This window comes from Ixodes scapularis, unplaced genomic scaffold (assembly GCF_016920785.2).
Source record: "Ixodes scapularis isolate PalLabHiFi unplaced genomic scaffold, ASM1692078v2 PGA_scaffold13__105_contigs__length_92229423, whole genome shotgun sequence".
NCBI classification, from domain to species: Eukaryota; Metazoa; Arthropoda; class Arachnida; order Ixodida; family Ixodidae; genus Ixodes; species Ixodes scapularis.
The window spans coordinates 85176674-85194864 of record NW_024609839.1 but is presented as its reverse complement, the minus strand read 5'-3'; the positions used below and the strand labels follow the sequence as shown (position 1 = coordinate 85194864).

General features: G+C 44.4%; 1 protein-coding gene across 1 annotated transcript in view; it reads left to right on the top strand.

The window, feature by feature from the left end:
• Positions 1-1248: 1248 nt before the first annotated feature.
• LOC115319169 (guanylate cyclase soluble subunit beta-2) overlaps positions 1249-18191 on the top strand; it is a 111922-nt gene continuing 94979 nt past the window's right edge. Inside the window, exon 1 of the mRNA XM_042290011.1 lies at positions 1249-1317. The gene's annotated coding sequence lies outside the window, so the exon portion shown is untranslated. The remainder of the gene's footprint in view (positions 1318-18191) is intronic.

The following is an 18191-nucleotide window of genomic DNA, read 5'->3' as shown; positions in this document are numbered from 1 at the left end:
GTCCCACGCGTGTAATTATTATCAGTCCACAGTCAATGAAATCGCTGCATCAAATGATAAAAATGCAATAGAACGAACCACAAAGCAAAAGTCGGGAACATAATATTCCGTTTCTTGAGCCGTCGGTGATTATATACGGCCTCTTATTCTCTGCGCGCGTGGTTCTTGATTTGCATATTTAATTAGAGATGAAATACCAACGATTTTTGTTTATTTCTTTTAGACATGGGATATATAAACGAAACAAAAAGGCGCTCGTACCCATAATTGCATCGAACGTACTGTTAGAAATAATTAGTCGCGTAGCTTTATTATCGCTAATTAAGCCACATGATCGGGCAAAAAAAAAAGCTTTATTTCTGTTGGGTTTCCGGTAGGTTTAGCTCTCATTTTTATGCGATATGTGTCTCATTAAAATGAGCGACACGAAAAAAAAAAAGAATCAAAGAACCGTTGCCATTTCTTGCGCTAATGAACCTGGGTTCTCTGTAGAAGCTTAAGGGGAAGTTAGTAGGGAGTTACGTGGGTAAAATGGCAAATTTAGCCGATAAGGGAGCTTTGATTTTAATGTCTTTATTAAAGATCCGCGTTGACAGAAAGCTACTGCCTCAAAAGTTGCAGACCCGCTGCGGAAACGTCATACAAAAGACACGGCTGCTGACATAATTAAAAAAAAAACTTTTCGCCTTTCCAAGAAGGAAGAAGGAAGACCAGCGGAGCTGTGCAATGGAAAGTAAAGGCCGGCCCCAAGTCGGCAAGCCAGACTGGAAAGGCTGCCGCCATCTATGAGCGAAGGTGGCAATCAGATATGTGGCTTGCCGCCGTCGCTGATAGATGGCGGTAGGTGTCCAGAGTTCGGTGTCTTTGTTTCTTTGCGGGGGACACGATCTTGGAGAAACCAGCCTTTAACAGCTGCGCTGTAATAAATGCAGACACGCCTTATGCAGTTTTCTAAGCATGCTTGATTTATAGTTTCGTGTGCCTCGAACATCTCTAAAGACCGCTTTTGTTCTGACGAATGCGAGTGGACACAAAGAAGACCTGACGCATTGTCAGCAGACTAGAGTTTGTACGCTGTATTCGAAGGGTGAAAGTGGCTTTGAGCTGTCCGCTGAACGACGACGACGAAGGTAGCCAAAGTGGCATCTTTCTCGACGAAATGTATTTGCTCGTCCCGAAGGACTTGTTTTTTTTTTTTTAATTTTTATTGACTTCACGTTGTTTTGTTTTTTATTGTTCACAGTACGGCTTCGTCCACTGTGCCCTGGAGGATCTTGTACGAACCAAGTACGGAGTGGAAGCCTGGGAAAAGATCCTGTGAGTCCCACTTTTTTTCTTTTTTTTTTTCGACCGGAAAAAGAATTTGGTTGTAAAATTTGGGTGTCGCGAGAGATGACGCATCCCATCCACGAAGCACTCTAGGTATTTGCGAGTTTGAAGATGAGCGGTCGATCTTCGAACAAAATGGAGCGGGACGTTTGCTCTCGCTCGGTGTCGAAACTTGTTGCCATATTTAAAGAAACGTACATTGGGGCGGACCAATTTATGCGGCGTTTCCATCGTCAACAACCTTTCGCGCTTGGTTTGAACGCGTGTATTTACGTGCCGAGCCCCGAGCACCTTTTTATAGCTTTCCAGTCCATGCGTTTGCGTGATTAGCTAAGAAGAACGACGAGAAAGGGACCCGGAAGCAGGGAGAGTTAACGTAGAATAAGCCACGCACCGATTTTCCGTCGGCTGTGGCTGATCATAAGCTCTACACTTTCCCTCCCCCCCCCTTCCCCTCATTTCCTACACGTCGCACCACGTGACCGCTCTCCACGAATGCGCGCTGGGTTTCCGGGCACCGTGTACTTCCACGCCTCACCTTCAGTTTTAGGGGCGTAGAGGGAGTACACGCACTCTAAGAAACGCCTCTAAATTCCCGTTTCCCGCAGAACACGGAACGACCAATCGGACTAAACAATACAAGTGTCTCTGACACTGCTCAAAATACAAATATATCTTTAAAAAAATAATGCGATGTTTGAGGGAACAATGAGCGAGCGAAACGTCATGCTAGCTATCCTTGCGCCCATCATATTTTTTTTTGTCTAGTCGAATTGTTAATTTTGTGATTGGCTATTACTCTTGTGTTGTACGCCGTGATTGGCTGTTTCCGTGTTCTTCAGGAAAGTGAACCCAGAGACGTTGCTTTGTTTGTTAGTGCATTGCAAACGCACGATAAACGACTATCGTACTGACGATGCAGTTTCGGCAGCACTTGATTGGTTCCACCGGGTCGTAGAAGAACTAATAAGGGGAAAACGTATGTCGGAACAGTGATATATATATATATATATATATATATATATATATATATATATATATATATATATATATATATATAATAAAACGTTGCAAAACCAGATGCCACGTGATCACAAAAATAGCACAAAAATACAACACTTAATGTAGCAGAAGGTTCGGAGCTTCTAGGCGTGTTTTGATAGGATTAGAACTCATCGTTCGCCCATCGCGGGCGGGTGGGACCTAAGACACAAATTTACATAAGACTGCGGCTATTTATTTTTTTTTTTTTTGTCTAGCGCACGCGCGGATTTGGTAAAGTCACGCGTTCCGAAATACTAAGGCTACTCTAATCACATACGGTGTGGCAACGAAAACACGAGAGCTCTGCTCTTTTTCATTAGAACAACGTGCGAAGTACGTATAATATAAATATATATATAAAAATATCATCGTGTTTTTTTATTTTTTGTTTGTTTTTGTATGTATATTGTTCCTTTGCAAACTCTCCATGGAAGCTCTAATTAAAAAGAAAACGAGGGGGATGGGGACACGGGTAATAAGGTAATAGGATCGAAAAATCGCTAATTAGAAGAACAATCGCACAATGTCGGATGAACAGATACCTGCCGCTCTTTATTTTATTCGTAATATATTTTGTTTTCGTCGGAAGCGACACGGTAATTTGACACTGTCCCTTTTTGCTCGCTGCTCGAACATTAAGAGAAGCTAACGTAGCTAAAAGGTGAGATCAATAAAGAAAGAAAAATTGAATGAATAAAAGCCTCGATGGCTGAGGATACGGCTTTGATCATGCGTGTTTAAGTGTGCTCGACTTTTCTTTCAGTTTGTTTTGAATACAATTATTTATTTTTTTAACTTTTCGCGTTAAAAAAAGTATAAGGTTTTGGGAGCCGTACGAGACACAAGACGTACGCGGTGCTCTTTCAGAAGACTCGTTTTCGTGCTGAAGAAAAAAAAAATCTTTATCTAAGAGTAAATTGCGTTACGAACGCAGAACCTTAAGAAAAATAAAGATAAAAAAAAAAGAAATACAAAAGTTCGTATTATTTCCTTTCGACAAGATGGTGTGCAGGACCAATTAAGAAAACCGCCTGCGAACGCCGCCCGGTCAGCGAAGTCGGCAGCCTTGATTTTGCAATTTAGGTTCTTGAATCCCTTTAATTATCCTTGATTCAACACAGTATATATATATATTATAAAAATATTTTGTTAGATAAACATCATTCTTTATCTTCTGACGCTTTTCGTTCTCGCCAATTTTTGTTTGTTGCTTACGTAATGCGGCTTATTGACACTTTACAAATACAGTTCCATTTTGTGCCTCAAAAAACAGTTTCACTTTGGACAAACTAATCGTGGTCATGAAACTGTATTATTGGACACCGCGACACTTTCGCACGTCAATGGCAAATAATAATTAGTTATTCGATCATCTCAAATGTCATTCTTGATTTTCTTTGTAAAGTTTAATGGCGTGAATTAAAGAACTGACCAGTGCAAAGTGGCGAACCATTAGCGCCTTTTAGCCTGACTAGATGACGGTGGTCAATGACACTATAGTTTAAAATAAATGTTAATATCCAGACCCATTATTCACACCCATGTACTTTACCTACATTCTATGATGTACGACACTCAGTGTCTTTGTTAATATTCTTTTAATAAACCTTTTAAAACTGACACAAATTTATCGTTTCACGTGATAATAATAATAATAAAAAACAAAAGAGGCCAAAATAAAATTTAAAGCAACTTTTTACAAAGGTTTACTCACAGCTTTCTCACGGTGCGGAGGGAAATTTTATTTATGGGTACATTAGAATGGGAATGGAACAGTAATATTGAACTGCGTGTCAATTTGAAGTCAGACGAATTATTCTCAAAAAAATTTGAAGGTCGTCTATGAAAATTTGATTGTGGGTTCTTTATTGCATTTCGCTATCGTTGTACTTCCATATTATTATCGGGTATTACAACATTTCGCGAGACCTTATTTTGTATAATTAACTTTTTGTGAAGTAAAATGTTCTACTCCCTCCTACCCCAACTTACAAAAGGAGGTTACCTGCATTTATAACTGTTAAACAAAATGGGCTTAAAAAGTTTTACAAGACCAGGTCATTTGCTGTTTATCATCATTTATGTGTCAACATAATGTTTGCTGTTTATCGTTTAATTTTATGCTTATCATATTTTTAATGTAAATATATCTTGTGTTGTTTATCATCATTGCCGTTTATCATTCTTGAGCTTGCTGTTTGTCAAAATTTAACTCTCAATATACCGCGAAGCTCCACGCCAGAATTAATAGGAATTAAGATATAGGTCATAATGACAGTGCACATTTCGTAACATGCGATCAGAAAGGCCGTTTCGGTCAAATAAATATTTCTTATATTAAAATCGCTGCAAATTTTGTCCTGCTTTTTATGCACAAAAGGTTTGATATTAAAGTAATTTGTTTTCGCAGATTTTAAAATTGGATTCGCCTTCATACTACATAAAAATAGATAAATACCGATATAGACCCTTTCCGAAATTCAGTCTGGCCACTTCGATCACTATATCATCCACTGATCTCTATGTCTATTTGCTGGATCGCGTTTGACCAGCTCCGCCTATGGACCGAAATGCGGTCACTGGCGGCCATCTTTAGGTAGAGTTATATCATCTCTAGCCATCATAGTAATATGGCGGACAGCGCAATGGCGGCCGGGTGCCATAAAATAACCGTGGATCTAGTACACTCTACCGTGGGAGATATTTCGTGCTTGATTCAAGTCGTTCGACGACGCAGATTCTTGAAACCCGGCGTGAACGGTAGCCTCATCTTTGAGGGCCCGGAGAAAGTTCTACGAAAGCGCAGCACCGGGGGAAAGCAGCGCAGCTCGCATCGAAAGCAGACTCCGTACAGGCGTCTGCTTTTGATGCTAATTTTGATGCGACTTTCGATGCGAGCTGTGCTGCTTTTCCCCCGGTGCTGCGATTTCGTGAAACTTTCACCGGGTCCTCAAAGATCGGGCTACCGTTCACGCTGGGTTTCAAAAACATGTTTCGTCAAACAATTTCAATCAAGCACGAAATATCATCCACCCTATTTTGACGGCAGCCTGCCACCACACTTGCCAAAACGCTGTCTGCCATGGATGGATGACAGTGGCTGCAGGAGCTGTACCTTGGCTAGAGGTAATATAACTCTACCTAAAGATGGCCGCCAGTGACCGCATTCGCAAAGCGGGCAAACGCGATCCAGCAATTGTCATTGAGATCAGTGATATCATCATCGGAGAAATGGCATCTGCATCGTACACTGATCTCAATTGTAATGGGGCTGGATCGCGGATCGAGAGCCTGTCGGTGGCACCACCGGTGGCCATTGCTTAATACCAGGAAATACAGGCGAGTCTGTGGGAGAAACACACAAAAGTAGGAATATTGAAGCTTCTACACGGTGCTCGAAGGCAAGTATCTTCTGATGTGTTGCGATCATTGTGCCGTGTGTTTGGAGATCAAATCGGTAACCGTTCGAACGCCGATGGAAAAAATCAAATATGCCGGAGCACTACCGACTGTGCCGACGGCGCTCGCTTCAGTCGCTAAATAAATGACATGTTCAACAAACGAACGACATGCTCCGAGTTTCAGTTTGTCACAGAATCCCTCACTGCTGTTCAAAGCAAAAGCTTGTACCAGAAGTACTTTGTACGAGCGCTCCAAACGATACGAATGCCCCAGTAAATGCCTTTTAACTTATAGTCTGCAACGCTTAAATGACTTCGAGATCACGAACGACTCCACATTAATTATCAGAAACCCTAGTATCATTGAACCGCATTACAATTTACGCCCAACAAAGTCCCAACCCTCGACCCTAAACAACGAAGCATTTATTTAAAAAAAATTTATTCTAACGCTTTTGATATTTGCTCCCGTCATATTAAGTTTCCCGGAAAACACGATAAAAGTTTCATCGTCGAGAACAACCTATTGAGGTAAGAAACTGCAGTTTTGCCCGTTTCTCCCGTAGACTCCCATGCATTAGCTGGTGCCGATCGATGACTGTCGGTGGTGCCGCTCGACCCCAGCAAGACAAGCCTCGATCCGCGATCTAGCCAAGTACAATATATATATCAGTGATGACGTACCAGTGGCGGCCTTCTGGCTGCATGCGGGGCAGTAAGTTCAAGACGTTCATAAGCTGATTATGCGAGGCCTATATTCGAGACGGTAGCGCGATGCGACGCAGGAATATATTGCATACAAAAGCTGCGTAAGCATTCACTTCTATCTGGTTAATGACCCACAACCTCGTCTATAGCCCTTTGATTTAAACACTTTAACCGAGGCGTGCGTGTGAGTCAGCGCTTTGTCCTGGGGCGCTCAGTAAATTTTGCCTCATAGGCTCTAACTTTTTTTCTTAGTGATGTCATTGAAATATGTTAGATTCGAACGAAAGTTTGAAATCTTTTCTTTCCCAAGAGCACGTTACGTTTTCAACATATCCCCACCGTCGACGGTGCATTACGGGTGAGCAACTCTCCGCATGACATCCTAGTCGATGGGGGGCGGCTGTTGACGGCACCAATGGCGCACTGCGCCGGTAACCTCGTCGTCAGACGCAAACCGTGCACCCTTCGGATGTTCCTTTAGTTAGGAAAACAAGCAAAAGTTTGGTGGCGCGCAGTCCGGGGCTGTAAGGGAAATCAGGCAAAACATCTTGGAAGTGCAGCTCCTTCGGCGCGGCGTTGCTCTCGTCTACAGCCGTCCTCAATCATCTACGACGGCATGCGGAGGGTAGTGCACCGGTAGCAAAAGTGCATATTGAAGAGTTACGTGCTCCTGGGAAATACGAGATTGCAAACTTTCATTCGAATGGAACGTTTTTCAATTCACTCACTCAATGAAAAAGAGAAGGGACAGCATCGGCGGATAAGATCTTTTTTCGTGGAAAACGCCACCGGGCGGTGCTTTAGTATTCGACGTCCCAGAGAACTTTAGATTCATAAAAACGAATGAACAAAGCCCACCTTAACAGTAATGCTTGAAATGTCGAGGAGAGGTTTAACCACCAATTCTCCGGGTAAACTAAAAAAAAGGATCGTTTTAATTTTTTTTAATATATATTCTTGTAAACCAACTCGCCTCCCCCAAGACGATAAATTGTACAGCCGAAGGCCCTCGATAAATGTTCAGCTTTGCTGTCCCTGCATCATTTCTGCTTTCTACCACCGGTGACATAAGCAAGCTCGACAAGCTCGACAGGACGCAAGCGGCACCTTATGTTTGTAAAGTGCAAAATGGCCTATTGATAACCCCTCCTATTTTGTTACCACCGAAACTGAAAGAGATCGCAAACGATTTGTACAGTGAAAAGTCAATTCTCGGCCGCTCTTGACTTGCAAAAGTGGCTGTGTCGGAAAAAATACTGCGGACCACAAATTTACCTTCGCCATTAGTGTGACAAAAGTTAAACTGCTACTTGAGTCACCAGATGGCACTGAATTTCTGAAGGGGTCTATTGTTAAAAGCGAAACCACGCCGATTTCTTTGCGCCGAAGCCCGCCAATCATAAACTCCGAACACGGGATAACGTCTTCGTAAGCAGACATGTACACACGTTATTCAAATAAATTAGCTAAATACCATCACTACTTACTCACTCAAAAAGAAACAAAGTACATTACTCGTTGCTGAGCTTCAAAAGAACTGCAGTACTTCCGGTCAAAAGTAACGGTTTTCTTTCTCGCTACTTTGACTTGTTTAGTACGCGTTCCTCTCAAGAAGTACCTAAATATAGCCATTCGTTACTTCACCAAAAAATTAACAAAAATGCGTTCCTCCTTTCTTTTTGCGAAAACCAACTAATTCGTCGGATTGTTACCACATAAAGTCACTTTGTAGAAAAAAACGCGTTACGTACAAGTCTGATCATAACCCGTTCGCCCACGCAGACGGGCGATGTACCGATCCACCGTCGCACTTGTCCAAACCAGGACCCTCTTCGCATAGAGAGCTTCTTCGGGACCGCATCCTTCGGGAGAACGAGTGCCGTTATCGGTCTAGTGAATGCTTCAAACAGAAAAAAAAAACGGGGTACAAAAACAAACAACAAAAAGCAAATAAAAACAAACCAACAAAAACGAGCAGCGGAGGACAAGCGGTTGAACGAGCGAGCAAAGCGGGTACCCAGAGAAAACAAAGAGCGGTCTTGTTTTCGATTAGCATTCGCGGCGAGAACATTCGATGGAGTACGCGAAAGATGCAGACTTGTCCCGTCGGCGTCTGGGGAGAGGAAATGCTTCGGTAAGACGATGCCCCTCCGGCTAGACAAAAGCTATTAGTATATCCGAAGACAGGGACAGCGGAGGTGCGTAGTCGGGAGCTCCGATTATACCGTCACTTTCGGTTTATGTCACTGCTACAATGCACCTTTATGAAATGTAGATGACCGGTGGGACTAGGACACCCGTCGGGTTCGTCGTAGTTTAGAGTAAACGTCGGCGAGTGCGCAGAATCGGAGAGTCAAAGTTTAGAAAAAAATATGGGTACATAGACATAACATTGAAAACGCTTTTGAGAAAAAGGGCATTGACCTCGAATTAATCCGAGTAAACACGTCTGTTTTTTCACTGAGATTAGTACCCGAAAGAGTGGTGATTTTCCCGATTTAGTCAAGGGGGAATGTGGGAAATCTATTTTTACGAGCCTCCGCAATCTTCACCTTATGTCCCGATATTATTTTTTTCGGTTTGTTTCGAACGCGCAATACCAAGCGTTCACCCAGATTGCGTCATGTCTTATCACCTAAAACAAAAATACAACAGCGACGTTTCCAATTTGTATTTCTCTACTTCCTCGCGTCCACAATAGAGCGGAGCATTGATTTATATAAATATCGACAGGGGCAACAAGATAGTACCCATCACGGGCGGCGCCTCATTTGCAATCCAAAAGCCGGGCTGAAATCCACAAAAACACACACATACACGCAAAATAAAAGAAACAAAAAATCTCCGGAGGCAAAGTTGTTTACTTCAAAGAAAAGGACGAGTGATAGGGAGAAGAAAAAAACACAAAACAATTTGGGGGAAACGGGGCGTGGCGCGCGCAGTCAACGTCCCTACGGAGGCTCGGCACGCTTCGAGGCTTTGGGTCCGTCAGCGTAAGTGGCAGCCCGTCTGCCTCACGAGACGCTCGTCGAACGAGTCTCGAACTTCTATCCTTGCTTTTTTACCCCATCGTGGACCGGAGCGAACGCTACCAGCCATCTCAGCCAATCTAATGCTGCGTCAGTGTCACGTGACTAGGCGTTCTGCGCGTCGGCGCGCTCCTTGCGAAAGTCACCTGATACCCACGCGCCCTTGGATTGACTAAGAAGCGTCCGATGCGTTTTATTGTAAGACGAAAGAAAGTATGGCTTCTCGATCGCCGTTGAGGAGTCTCGTAGAAGAACCGATATCGGACTGACTCGATCGTGTTCGGTACAAAAACAGAAAAGAAGACTGCTAGCCCTTGTGGTAACGACAGTTTCGATGTCGGCAACACTGGTTGGCGAAGCAAGTGAAACTGTCCAAATACCGCGGCCCCAGTGTTATGGATATCTCGCGCCTAATGTGCTTCTTTGCGGGATGGCGGCTGAAGTAGGTTGTTGCCACGCGGGCTAGAGAGTTTAGCTGCGTCTAAGTTGCGTATATTTATTTTAGTTGCGAGACTCTGACGGGTTTGTCGATTCCATATCGGGGAGTGGCTGCGCGGGGGTTGCGGGATGTTTCTAAGGGAGATTATTTATTTTTTCAGTCCAGAGAGAGAAGGACCTAAAGAGAGTGTTCTCCTAGTTTAGTAAGAAGAATCGGGAATTCGGCACGCTGCACAAAATGTACTCGCTTCGCGACTCTTTCGGCTTCCGTTTTCTGTGGATGACATCGAATCGCTTTATACGGTGAGTATTATAACTTTTACGGAAGAGGTTGGGGTGGCTGGCAGGGTAAAGAAAAGTAGCTCCAAAACATCGCGCATACACTTCCCGGTAATGTCTGCAGTGAGCAAAGGACTTCTACCGACCGAAGATCATAAAAAATCACGAGTCACACACACACACACAAAAAAAACAAAAAAACTTCTGATTGAAAAATACCATCTGAGTTCTTAAACATCGATTGCGTTGACATGACGACTCATATTCATAGCTTTATACAAATCCCGTGTCGGCATAATATGATCGGAGATATTTAGGAACTTGCCAACGAAATGAAGATATCTTGAACAAATCTGGAACATAAAACTTAGCCGATCCGCTAATGTTTTTTTTTTTTTTTTTTTTTTTCAGTCTGATAATATAATTGTAGAATTCTGTATATAAAACAAGGCTTAAGCCGAAGCTACCCGCACTTTATGTTGTCCCCGCTCCACACAGAGCCGCACAAATTTCGCGGATTACCCACCCCGTGTTTTGTAACAATTCTTCTGTTCTGCTTTACCGATCATTCTAATATGTGTGTTTTTTTTTTTGTTTGAGAACGACGCCCGATGCACCACAAAGAGTCACAAGAAGCAACGTGACACCTCGAACGAATCCTGGCGTAAAATTAAATTTCGAATCAGCGTCTTTATAGTTTCCGTTTCATCTTAACACCGAGCGGGTGCCGCTAGCTAGTTGCAACCCAGAAACGAACGCACACACTAAAAACGCGATGTCACGACGCCTACTTGGCCCTTGATTCGATCAGTTTGTTGTAACGCAGGCGTTCAAGCGCCGCGATGAAGCGTTTTGCGAGAAGCTTGATCGGCAGCATGTGGCTCGCAGCGTTGGCAGCGCTCTGACACAAGATAAAGCGGTGTGCTGAATCTTGTTCGGTTCAATAAGATTCAAAAAATTTGAGACGCGGCATATTGGACACAACATAAGTGTCTCGGCCTCGCGAAGCTTTTTTTTTTTTTTTGAGAATTTGATACGAACGTAATTGGATTCGTCGCGTCACGAAAGCGAATGCCCAGGCCTCGATTCGGCAACGTCCAGACGCAATGTCACTCTCAAGCCAGACAGTCGATAGGAATCCAAACAGACGCATGTTCGGACGACGCGACAACTGCGACACTCGCGTTCGCTCGTCATTTCTTTCATTTTTTTTTTTTTTTTGTACAGCGTTTTTGCGATTTACCATCAAGATGGCGACATCCGATGCCGGCTTCGTCCGCACAATTTGTTGCCACTTACTTCGGGACCACATTCGACGTATAGGCAAAAATCACGGTAAACGGATTAGTCGACAGCGCGTTCCTCAAGATTACTGCAATCTAGCAAGTGCCTGTGAGAATTCCGTAACCACCTGCAAAAAACATCAACGCGCCAGCAAGCAAGCACAATATCGCAGACTGCACACGAATAGAATGGAAATCCGAGACTGCGGAACAAAAGAGCAGAAACCACAAAATCAAGATCAAGTCTATAGAATACCTTTGGTTCGAGTTAAACATAAAAGCGGAGCTCTCGAAGGGGGAACCCCAATTTCCAGAAGTGAAATGCTCTACGAGGTGCACTGGAGCGCCATTCAGTCGTAAAAAAAAAGAAGAAAAAATTGTACCAGTAAGGCAATGAACGGAGTGCGATGAAATTTCCCACAAAGCTTTCTTTTGTTGGTCAATTTAATTCACTATTTTTTTTAGTGTATAGGCTTCTGGAGGAAAATGTACGAAAAAACTAAGCGCGTTTTTCTTTTTATTCAGAGATAGGAACTTGGACACGAACCGTTAAGCCGGGGTGGGAACACGCTACTCATACATTATACAAAAGACAGTGTGCAAACCCGAGTCAGCGCAATATCGAATCTGTTCGAATCTTTTCGAATCTGTATGCAGACTGCCTTTTGTATGGTGCATAAGCAGTCTGACCCCGGTTTTAAGTCGACGCTACTCTGCTCACACATGATACCACTCACGCTGGTATCTGCTCGATTTGTTCTAGGTTGTTCATCTCGAAGAAGCTTTTGAGGTTTTGTTTCATCTGGCAGCAGCTGCGAGTAGCGGCGGCTAACCACAGCTTAAGCAACGCGGGGCTTGGCTTAATTCTTACGTTTACGCTCTTCGCTTCCCGATTGGTTCTTTGGCGTTCTTACCGGCAGATGCCCGAATCTGATTGGCTGAGGTGCGATAATGAGATGCTTGGGGCAGTCCACGCTATGTACTTCTTAAATTCCAGTGATTGAAGGCTCTTTGTTCCTATTTTTATGTCTGAGTATAAGAATAATGCGTTTTTTTTTCTAGTTTTTTTTATGAACCTACATTTACTAAATTAAGGTTTATCAAATGTACCACCCAAAGAAAAGTTTATAAAAAGTTTAATTGCACTCCGTTTATTAAAATACTGGCACAGCCTCTTTTTTTTGCGGTTGAGATTCGCTTGTAGACACCGAATAGTTACCGAGTCTCCATTCCTGCCACGAAAGTAACCCTACTCCCATTTCTTCTCATTGATTCCCGTTTTTTTCGCGGAAGGAAGGCAGCTGGAAATCTTGGCGCCAGCGCCACGGAGAAGGCCGTATCAATTATGCAGAAGCGGCGATGGCGAGCGCACAACCGGACAGGCACCGGACGGCACGCGAGGAGGGTTCTCGCACACGTCGAACTGGAACGCGGCCGCACTTAAGCGGCATCCGGGCGGCTGATCGGTATTCTGCCGTTTGCCACCGGGAGAGTGGACTGCACTCCCGCACCAATTTTCACACGCGTGTCAGGCAGCTGCAGCCGAGCCTCGACGTGATCCGATCGGCCGGTAAACGAAGACGCGGCTCGCGTTAGAATTCTGTTCGCCCGGACAAAGACGCCGGGAAGTTATTCGGTTGAGTTGTAATCGAACCAGGCTTGTATACGGTACTCACTACGAGGAATCAAGGTACTTGGAATAGATTACTTTTTGATGTAATTTTGTAATCGGTCGAATGCATTTATTAGGAAGTAATCGCAATGGTAATTTGATTATTTTTGAAAGTACTAAGATTGCTCGTGAGCGTTGCTCGTTTCCCTCCCCCTTTTAATGGCGTCCCTTTTGTTTCTACAAGTTTCCTTCCAAGGAATCCTCGAACCAAGTGTCGAACAGGAGAATGGTCTACCGAAATTGGTTGATAAAAAGATAAGTAGCTTATAATTCGGTGATTATAATCCAATGTTGGAAAGTACGAAAGACCCGTTTTCAAACCGGCAGGAAAATATGTCGGTATAAAAATGTGAAGTAATCAGAAAAGTCAGGGATAATAATCAATTAACGTCCAATTTGTTTTTGTCTCCAAATCAGGTAATCTGATTAAATACTGTTTAAGCAGAAGTAAATATAATTATAATCGATTACTTTTTTCCAGTAACATCTACCAGACAACCGAACGTACAGGAACTGAAAAAAACGAAGTTTATATTGCCGATAGAACACTCGTACTATCTCTTTTGGGATGATTTGACACGCGCGTTTTTTTGCCTGTCGTAAACACTCCACCAGTTCTGTTTCTTTTCTTTAGAACCATTCAAACTGCTGTAGACGTGAAATATATATATATATAGAACCATTCAAACTGCTGTAGAGGTGATATATATATATATATATATATATATATATATATATATATATATATATATATATATATAATGGGAATGAGTGAAGATTGACAAGTGCAGTCGCAGTAATATTGTGAACGAAGAGGGGAGAAGGTGATTATTGAATTTATTGAATTAAAGTTAGGGAAAGGGAAAAAGAGAGAGAGCTGGAGAAAAATTGGGCCAGGAGCGGGGATTGAACCCGCTCCTGAAAGCGAAGGTTGCGGGTTCAATCCCCGCTCTTGGCCAAATTTTTCGCCAGCTCTCTCTCCCTTTCCCTAACTTTAATTCAATAAATTCATTAATCACCTTCTCTCCTCTTAGTTCACTATATATATATATGTATAAAAGACCGAAGACTTACGTTACCTTATATTGCTGAATTCGCAGGCTGTGGACATGCCAGATTGTCAACTTTAGTCAGGATTCTTTGGCACTCGAAAGGCCTTTGCAACAAGATGCTCGAAAGGATCGGCCAACTAGGGCACGCCGCGCCGAGTCAAGATCGGCAGCTGATTCGCCGATTCTTTAACAGAGTCCGTTCTAAAGGTCATTGAAGTGCCCGTGAAAAAGGGAAGGCACTTCAATGATATTTAAATTCCGTTTATAGCTAGTAGTTTTCTCCTGATCATCAATAGATTAATTAAGGATGTGTCCTATTAGCGACGAGTTCAAACTACCGTGGGCGGTTCGTCCAGCTTTTTTAGAGCGCAGCTCTTATGCCCCCATTTCCGGGTTGAGCGGCGTCGGCGTCGCCATCGGCGTAACCGCCTGACGTCACTTGTGACGTCACGTGTGACGTCACGAGGGTCACCAGTGACGTCAGAAGGGCGACATATGACGTCACGAGATTCACCAGTGACGTCACGAGGTTCACAAACGACGTCACGAGGTTCACCAGTGACGTCACGAATGACGCCACGAGTGACGTCACGAGAGTCACAAGTGAAATCACCCTGGTGACGTCACACGGGCCATACCCTCCTTTCCTCCTCCTTAAAAGCTGCGCTCTAATTCGGCATTACGGAGAACTGTAAACGTCCTTCATTTCTTTTCTCTTACGGTTGCCCAACACGCGGTTTGTGCGGTGGAAACAAAAAAGAAATAACCCGTGAGTTTAATTTCACACTCGGCCATTACGAGAGCGAAAGTTAGATCTCGCCCCCCCTCCTAAGCTACCGCCTTGTCGTGTCTCCAAGACTCAGGTCTCCACTGACCTTCGTGGCCTGTCAGGGGGCGGCTCGCTTCTACGCGTACATGTATAAAAGAACAGCTGAGAAAATCTAATTGCCTTCCGCGCCGGTTCGTCCTGTCGCCTCGACTTGACCGGACCCGAACCGCCCGGGCCCGCGTCCCCGGGGCGCGAGCATTCTCGACTGGCCCTTGTCCGAACACGGCGCAACACGCGTTGGCGACAAGGAACAAGTCGGCGGGACTCTCACCGCCTATACAGCCAGCGAGCGTTCCAAAAGGCGCCTTTGACGCATGGGAACGCAAGCAGGGACACGCCAATAGGGAGTATTCACTGGCGGCCATATCCGTGCGCGCTACTGCTGAGCGCGTGCTGACGGCGAGCTTCCGCAGTCCTTTTGGGGCGTGCATTTAGCGCCATCAAGGTTGGCGGTCTTAGCAGGCTATTGATGTGAGCTCGTTCTGAGCATGCGCTCTAAGCATCGCCCTCAAATATGGCGTCCAGTGAATACCTCCTACCGAAGGAAAACATTGATTAACACGCAGAGAAATGAGGCCGCCGGAGACTGTAGAAGGCCGGGGTGCTTAAGTTTCTACGTCACTTGGTGCGGGCCGACGCGGATCACCTATCAGCAGTCTCGTACACGTTATTAAAAAGAAATAATTGCAATTACTTTGATTTAGAAACAATTCAATTGATTACTCGATTACCTAAGACAAAAAAGAAATTGTCCGTTTTTTAAAATAAAAAATAAAATAAATAACTTTTACCGTTTCGATTACTTTAGATTTTAAAAATCACGAGAGTTTTCTGCCGGTTCGAAAACGGGGTCTTTCGTATTCTCCATGATTGGATTAGAATCACCGATTTATGTCCTTCTTATCTTCTTAATTCACCGATTTCGGTAAACCATTCTTCTGTCGGAGATTTGGGTTCGAGGATTCCTCGGTACGAAACTTGTACGAACAAAAGGCCGCCGTTGGAATAAGGAGGAAGAAACTAGCAGCGGTTGCGACTAATAAGTAATCAGATTACTCTCACGGTTACTCCCGAATAAATGTATTTAAACTGTTACAGAAATACTCCAAAAAGTAATCGATTGCGAGTAATTTTATTACTCGTAATGAGTGTCGGGTAACTGTGCATAACAAACTCGAGTGCTGCTTGAGCCTTGGCTGGGAGGAGTCACGTTCTGACTGACTGAACGCGAGTTGGAACCGAACGCCGACGTCGCACTTGCGCCCAGTATCCGCCCCGCGTTGGCCGTCACTATAGAACGTAGAAAAATCAGAACGACCCTTTTGTTACTCATACTTACTGTCAGATCGGAAAAAAATAAAATAAACACGTTTACAATTCCTTCTAATGTCGAATTAGAGCGCAGCTCTTGAGGAGGAGGAGGGGAAGGTACGGAGAGGTAGCTATACCTTTGCCGTGACCTTCGCGAGTGACCGTGACGTCACGCGTGACGTCATTATGGGAAACGTCCCATGATGCAACGCGCGGGTCTCACTCGTGACCCGCGCGTTGCATGATGGGACGTTTCCCATAATAAAACGCGCACCACGCTCGTGACGTCATGTGTGACTTCATTATGGGAAGCGTGCCATAATGCAAAGCGCGGGTCACGAGTGAGACCCGCGCGTTGCATTATGTGACGTTTCCCATAATGCAACGCGCGGTTACGCCGACGGCGACGGCGACGCCGCTCAAGCCTGAAACGGGCACCTAAAAGCTGCGTTTTTAAAGCGAGTTTTCCGCATGCGCTTCGCGAAGTAGTTCTTACAAGAACTGGGGAAAAAGGACGCTTTAAGCGTTTCAAATGTGTATGTCTCGTTAAAAAGAAAAACAAAACAAAAACATAGGGCTAATTAAAAATTTATAGACGTATATCTTAACTCTCCGTATAAAATGGAAGATTAGTAATGCCTCGCGAGGAGCTGTGCTTTTTTTTTTTTTTACTGTGGTCTTGAGGTGAATATGAGTATAGGAGTTGATGGTCCAGCACTGGCCCTCGGTAGAGGACGTAAACAATTTCAGCACTGCGGTTATGGTGCCTGAAGCGGGCCTTCGACTTGTGTGTTTAGGGTCCTATCCCGCCCATACAGCAAGAGTGGTCCCATAGTGGCAACAAATGACGTCGCAGACGCTGGAGTGTCATGCACGTCACGATCCTGGCGGTAGGTCATAAATATTAACGAGAAGCTGCGAGTAGCACGAGCGAACGCGAGTGTCGCTGTCGTCATGGTGTCCCAACTTCCGGCTGCTGTATCTTCCGTGATCTGCCACACTGAAGAGCGACCTCCAGCAGAGCAGACGTCTGCCACATAGACCACAGCTGTTGGGACGCCGCCAGGATCGCGACTGGCGACAGCATGACACTTCTATGACGTCATCACGCGGAAATCGAGGGACGACTTTTTTTGGACGCGCTAAACACACCAGTCGGAGACGCCTTCCAGGCACCAAAGCTACGGTTCTGTTTTCCAGGGTGGTTCCGCTTCCCTCAGCCACACGTGGGCTCCCTCCCGAAGTTCGCGCAACGTGACATTCCGACAAACGGAAGCGGAACCGGTAGTAGGTTTATCGAGGAACAAAAGGCCAAAAGCGCGGTCTGCTGTCTTGGATCTTCTTTTTTTTTTTCCCCGTCTCGGCATTTGTAGGGATTTGGCATCCGGCGTTAGGTTTGGATTTGGGCTGGTGACAGCTGGTAAGACCGCGTCTTATGCCCGTTTGGGGCGTAATGAAAAAAAAATTCTAAATCAGAAAAAAAAAGCCTGGCTTAAAGGTCAATTGACAAATCACCGAAACGAAAAATAAAAAAAAAAAATCCTTGGATTCATTGTCCATCTTCCTTCTGAATCCAGTGTATTTTTAGTGCGGAGAACGCAGTATGAATGAGTAAACCAAAACACCGAGGCTCCCGTCATCCCGCTGTGAACGAAGAATTTGTTCGCAGTATAGTAACGTAATCAAGGCACGCGGTTAAGCGGGCTAGTTGTTCGTGTCACGTGCCACCTTGATCACGTGGTCTCTGTAAATTTACAACTCATTTAAAGAAAAACGCAACCGAAACCACACACAAAAAATGGGCTTTCCCGTTGAA